The sequence below is a fragment of the Myotis davidii genome, unplaced genomic scaffold (assembly GCF_000327345.1).
Source record: "Myotis davidii unplaced genomic scaffold, ASM32734v1 scaffold960, whole genome shotgun sequence".
Classification (NCBI taxonomy): domain Eukaryota; kingdom Metazoa; phylum Chordata; class Mammalia; order Chiroptera; family Vespertilionidae; genus Myotis; species Myotis davidii.
Genome location: NW_006293003.1, coordinates 2,839,702 through 2,846,138, shown reverse-complemented (window position 1 = coordinate 2,846,138; position 6,437 = coordinate 2,839,702). Strand labels below are relative to the sequence as shown.

At 59.9% G+C, this 6,437-nt stretch overlaps 1 protein-coding gene across 1 annotated transcript in view; it reads left to right on the top strand.

Annotated features, from left to right (window-relative positions):
• JAKMIP1 (janus kinase and microtubule interacting protein 1) overlaps window positions 1–6,437 on the top strand; it is a 34,322-nt gene that overhangs the window by 6,224 nt on the left and 21,661 nt on the right. The window lies entirely within an intron of this gene.

The following is a 6,437-nucleotide window of genomic DNA, read 5'->3' as shown; positions in this document are numbered from 1 at the left end:
CCTCCCTCCTCCCTCGTCCCTCCCTCAGTGGTGTGCGGTGTGTCAGGCCCAGTGCTGGGCACACAGTGGTTAGCACGCGGGTCATCACACCCTCGGTGAGCGTTCAGTGCTGTCTGTCCTGCGCCAGCACCGGTTACTGCTCCCGCCCGTCTCACAGCAGCACCGCAAGTAGGTGTGCTATGTACCCATCCCTCTTACAGAGCTGGCCGGAGGGAACCGGGGCTCCCGCGTGGAGGCGCGGCGACTGCCTTGCTAAAGTGGAGTGACTTGACCCTGGGATGTACACACATCGCACCTGCCCTCTTCGTCCTGCCTCTGTGGGGGGGCTGATTTAGAGACCCCCACTTCCAATGGTGCTTTGAAAAGAGGTTGCTTCCTACCAGCAGCAGCACAGGGCAGTTTCCTGGGGTCCAGAGGGAGTCTGTTGGGTTTCAGAGAGGAAGCCAGACAGACAGACGGACAGACGGCGATGCCGGGCCCGGCCGCCGGCTCCGTGGGCTGCATCAAGCTGGGGAGGGAGGCGCTGAGGCTGCAGATGTGCCTCTGGAGCCGGGAGGAGCGGCGTTTCTATTCCTGGACCAGAAAGCACGGTCAGCAGGCGGGCTGTGTCCCTGCTGTGTCAGGGCCTGGGCGGGCCCTGGGGACCGGGGTGGGCGAGGCGCCGACTCTGCCTCTGAAGTTCAGGGCACAGCAGTAAAGGCTCGGGCAGGTAGATCGCTGGCGGGCGGTGCCGCCTCCCTGGTCTGGATCCTGGGCAGGCCACTCTGTTCCTCTAGGTCACAGCGTCCCGTTTCTAACGCGGGGTGGGGCGGTGCGGATCAGATCTCTGTGATATTTAGATTCCACTAGTTATATTTAAAAGAATGATGTAGCAGCTTTATTTAAATGTCAACATTTACAATAAGCTGTAAATCACATACTTTGCAACACTTAAATTATGATAAGAAATTTGAGCTGTCAACTCAAAGTGTGTGAGGAGCAGAGGGCTTCACACCTGCTTCAAAGAATTACACGATCCCCAAGCTAACGACACCCGCAGCCCGGAGCTGGCTGCACGGAAGGTGCTCATTGCCCCTCAGGTGCGTACAGTGTCCTGGCTGTAGGGGAGCAGGGGCGGGCACACACCTGTCTCTCTCCCAGAGCTCAGCCGCTCCATGAACTTGGTGGTTTGGTTTTTGTTAATCTTTACTGGAGGATTAGAGAGAGCGGAAGGTGGGGAGATGATGGGGGGGGCGAGAGAGAGAGAGAGAGAGAAACATCATGTGAGAGAGACACATCGATTGGCTGCCTCCTGTATGCACCCCGACCGGAAGCTGGGGATGGAACCTGTAACCAAGGTACATGCCCTTGACTGGGAGTCAAACCCAGGACCCTTTGGTGTGTAGGCCGCTGCTCTAACCCCTGAGCCACATCGGCCAGGGCTGTGGCATGTTTCTTGAAAGCATGAAAGTGACGCTGGCCTGGGAGGATGTGGAGCGTGGGCAGGTGGAGACTCAGAGGAGGGGGCTGTGCTTCTGGCAAGAGGGGGATGCAAGCGGCGGAGGCGCCCCCCGAGGGCGTCACGGAGGCTCCGGGAGGCTCGGGAGCCCGGATGAGAAGAGTGAGGCCTGGTCCTCGCCAGCCGCGTGGCCACTGAGGGCCTCTCTGTGCTGGAGGGGAGGCGGAGGGTCAGAGGTCACAGCCGGTGGGAGAAAAAGATCTGAAGGTAGGATGGGAACTTGATGTAACTTGGGCTTTGTGAGCAGATGTAAATATTGGATTTTAAGCGAGGTAATCGATTTGCCCTGTTTTAAGCATCTTTGGAAGGGAGATGAAACGGGCGATTCTTCTATCTGCTGTGACTTAGCGTCCGGTCTGGCCTCTGAGCCTGGGTGGCCTTGGACCGCCCCACTCATTTCACCGAAACCCTGTGAAGTGGGAGAGCCATTCTTCAGACCCGGGAGGGCCTAGTGCGGCGCCGTAGAGAGCTGCCCGCCGCCACCCGCCGCCGCTGGTCTGTCCCTCTGGGGAGAAGGGCAGCGAGGACATTGCGTGTAGGGTTGGGAGTGGAAATGAATTCTGTCTGCTTTTTCGAAACCTTCGATGTGTTTCTTTGACCTGCATATTTTCACTTCTCATGAAGAACACGCCTTATAAAGGGAGGACCCGACAGAGCCATCTGCTCAGAGGCCCCTCACCCACTGGCAGCGGGTGTGGCACACATAGGCCGGGGCCACCCAGGGGCGGATGCCACGTGCTCTCCGAGCCGGGGAGCATCCCAGGAAGCCAGGAGGAGGGGGGCGTGGGCCCTGGGAACTCGCAGAACTTCTGCTCACGTGGTTGCAGGCGTTTCGTAGAGTCCAGCACGAGGCCTGAGCTCCGCATTTGTTCCGGAAGAAACACGTGCGTAGTGGCAGCTCTCTCCTGCCCCGGAGACCTGGGGGCCGAGCCAGGTCGGCTGTGAGTACATCGCTGGGCCGAGCATCTCACCAGGAGGTGCCTCTGCTCTGCGCTTGGTCTGTCACAGACGGACGGACGCACTGCGGCCATCAGGCCCCTGCACTCCAGCTGGGATTCAGCGTGGAATATGCCCGCCTCCCGTAGGCTCTGGGCATGCCCCGCCCGCAGCAGTCCCAGGGGGCTGGCCCACCGTGGGGTCACTCCTGGTGTCCTTCCCTGGTCACTTCTCCCAGCACCTGCTCTGCACCAGGAACCTGGGAGGAGGGAGGTCCAGGAGCACAGAGTCAGCCAGTCTTGTCCTGGCCCTAACGATAGAATGTTCTGGAAGCTTAGGTGGGAAGATTTCTATTTTGTGTCCCCAGTGCCGAGAACAGCGTCCGGCAGAGTAGAGGCTCGCCAAGGCTGTGCTGAACGAATGAGTGATCAGTGGGATGAATGGGTGTTTGGGCAGAACAAGTCGGTGGGCGATGCCAGCCCAGCGTGGCCAGGGCAGCCCCTCTGAGGGTGCCGTGGGTTCACGGGGGCGATTGTGGAAGTTTCAGGGGCGGGGGTTTGGGAGTCAGGGAGCAGAGAGCCCGGCCCCTCTGGGCAGAGGGAGGCCCAGAGGCAGACCCAGGCCTGTGGGACGTGGGAGGTGGGGTTGAGGGGAAGGGAGTGAGTGTTTGGAGAGCTGGCATTGGGAGTCAGGAAGTGGAGGCAGATGGCCAGGCTGCAGGGGCAGGGGCAGGGGCACTGGGAGGGCTCCAGAGGGAATTGGGCCGTGGCACTGCCCGTGGGGATGCCAGCAGAGCGGGTGGCAGAGGAGGGCATGTGGCCGCGGGTGCTCACCGAGCTGGGGTTTGTCCGGCGGACAGTGCGTGCATTCTCCTCTCTCTGCTGGAAAAGCACATTGCCACCAGCTGGCTCCCCCTCTGAGGGACGAACGTCCAGGCCCCGCTGAGGCCTGGTGTCAGCTGAGATTCCCACGGCTCCCTCCTCCCGCTTGTCCTGAGCTCAGCCTGCCCCCCCAGCCTCGGAGCCCGTGTTCCTGCGCTTGGGAAGACGCGCCCCCAGGGAGCCAGTGCCTGCCTGTCCGCACGGACAGCTCCCACTTGCGGAGCAGCGCCCGGCCAGGGCCGCACAGCAGGGAAAGGCCTCCATTTCACAGACGGGGACACTGAGGCCCGGAGGACTCAGACTACTTAGCCCAGGTCCGGGGGACTGGCCTGGGGACTGAGTCCACGTCTGCCTGGCTCTCTTCTCACCACGTGACTGTGGGCAAGTTACTGTCTTTGGGCCTCAATTTCTCCATCCAGAAGATCGGGGCAGTACTAGTGCCCACATCCTAATGCTGTCGAGAGGACTCCCGGAGACTGTCCTGGACAAGGCGCATCGGGAGCTGGGCACCTGCTCTCCCTGCTTATGCCGTGTGACCTGGAGGGGCTTGGGGAGGAGGACTGGGGTCTGTGCAGGGAGGGTGGGCTCACTGGGGCGGCATCGAGTGTGGAAGGAGTGGACGTTATTAGGGGGCTCTTTTCTGTGTGTGAGTTTCTTTTTAGCCTGAACTAGGAAGTGCTTTCTAACGTAGGGGCCACGCCAGGGGAGCAGGCATCCCCCCGACTTCCTGTTACTGGAAGGACGTTCAAGAGGTGCTGAAAGCCGCGCGAATGTGGCTCAGTGGTTGAGCATTGACCCACGGACCAGGAGGTCACAGCTCCATTCCCGGTCAGGCCACGTGCCTGGATTGCGGGCTCGATCCCCAGTGTGAGGCGTGCAGGAGGCAGCCAATCAATAATTCTCTCATCATTGATCTTTCTATTTCTCTCTCCCTCTCCCTTCCTTTCTGAAATCAATAATATATATATTTAAACAAGAGAAGAGATGCTGATGGCGGGAGTGGGGGACGGAGGGGTTCCTGTGGAGGGGACAGATGTGTTTGCTTGGGCTGCTCAATATTTAAACGTGTTTTTTTTTTTTTAAATTAGTGTGTAACACATTGATTGGGAGATTTCACTCAAAGACCAATTTCTGCTAAATCAAATCAGGAACCCCCAGTCCTGCTCTTGAACATCCCCTGGGCCTTAGTATCTCCCAGTCCTTCCCTCATGGCCAGCTCCTGGCTGCCCGCCTCCAGGGCACCGCCTAGCGCCATCTGCTGGTGCAACTGTGGAGGGCAAGGGAGCCCTGGGTGGGCACAAGGCTGTCTCCAGGGCTGGCTCTCCCAGTGCCTGGCCCAGTTCTTGGGAAGATGTGCGACGCCGAAGGGAAAAGGTCTTGGTGCCCAGATAGTCCCTCATTCCGGGTGGAACGCCGGGAAGTCGCCTGGCATCGCCCCTTCCCCTCCCGCTGCCCCCTCTGATGGAGCCGCGGGGAAGTCCTGGGCCAGCTGTGCTCGCTATCAGCCAGTCAGGCAGAGGTGCCCGCTGCGAGGAGGGGGAGGAAGAGGAGGAGGAGGAGGGGGAGGAGGAGGAAGGAGAAGCTGGCTGGTTTGAGCATCGCTATGTGCCAGAACCGACACGGCCTTCACTAAGGAAGCCATTCACTCCTCCAGCAGCCCCGTGGAGGGGGCTCCCACAAGCCCAGGGTCCCAGGGAACCGGCCACAGAGTCCCCTCCTTCTGACTCCGACACTGGCCTGGGCGGGCGCCTCCCTCGGCTCTTTCCGCTCCTGCTCAGTGAGACTCCAGCTCCATCTCCTCGTTACTTGTCCTGATTGCACACAGCTCTGCCGCGACCATGGCTGCAGCATGAAACCAAGTGTCACGCTGTGGCTGGTGAGCAGTGAGTGCCACGCCGTCGCTCCCAGGCCCCACCAAGGGCCCGCCGTCTCTGCCAGGCCCTGCCCAGGCCGGGGCTCAGGTCTGTCCCAGGCTGAGCGGTAGGCTGAGGTGTCATCTTTTATTCAGCCAGGCCCTGACGTTGGGCCTGCAGGCAGTTTCCCTTTCCTGGCTAGCAACAATGCAGATAGAGCTGCCCTTCACGGCGAGGCATCTGACTTTTCCCTGCGGGGGTTCTCTCCATAGAGTAAATTCCCAGGTATCACTGAGCTGGGCTTCATAAATCAGCATGATGGGCTCGGACCTCAATATGCTGCACAGACCAAAGGCATGCACTTAGAGAGAGATTTTTAAAAATCCTCACCCCAGGATATGTTGTCATTTATTTTATAGAGAGAGGGAGAGACAGAGAGAGAAAAAAACTTTTTGATGTGAGAGAGAAACGTCAATTGGTTGCCTCCTGCACACACCCCGACAAGGGCCGGGGATTGAACCGCCAACCTAGGGAATTGGACCCACAACCTTTGGTGCACACGGCGACACTCCAACCAAAGCCACCTGGCAAGGGGGGAGAGAGAGATTTTTAAGGGCCAATTAAATGCAAATGTCTGCTAATGGAAGAAACGGTTTTAAGCTCACAGGCAGGGTTTCCCTCCATTTTTGGGGAGGGGCCTCTGCGTGGTGGGTGGAAGGAACAGGAAGGTGGCAGGGAAGGCCCTCCTGAGGGGCTGGGCTTCCTGCTCATTGGAGGGCAGTTGGGCTTTCGTTGTCGCGGAGCCGACGTCACTTTTTCACCAGCATTTTGGGGATCCCGGTATAAGATCCCAGGTGGGTGGCGGCAGGGAGCCGAGGTGCGAACCTCACCACCTGATAACCCAGTAATCCCGGGGGACCCGGTCAGCTCCCCGAGCCTCACGTTCCCCTCTGCAGCTCAAGGCGAAGGCCCCCCATCTCATCTCTAGGCTGTGAAAGTGCAGATACAAAAGGAGGTGAAGCTGCCGTGTCCACGGGGAGATATTAGTTTCGCAGAGAGTGGTCCTCAGACCGTGGTCCAGAAGCACTGGGCGGGCGGAAGGGACTCCGGCTTCCCCAGCCCTGCCGCGGCCCGAGCTCCCAGCTCTGCACCCCTCTGGGACCCGCCTTCCTACCAGGCGCCCCAGGCTGAGTCTCACTGACATTCGCTTACCCCGGGCTGTGGGGTGCTCAGGTGTCGTCTCAAGCTGGGGGGCTAAGGAGGGGGCAG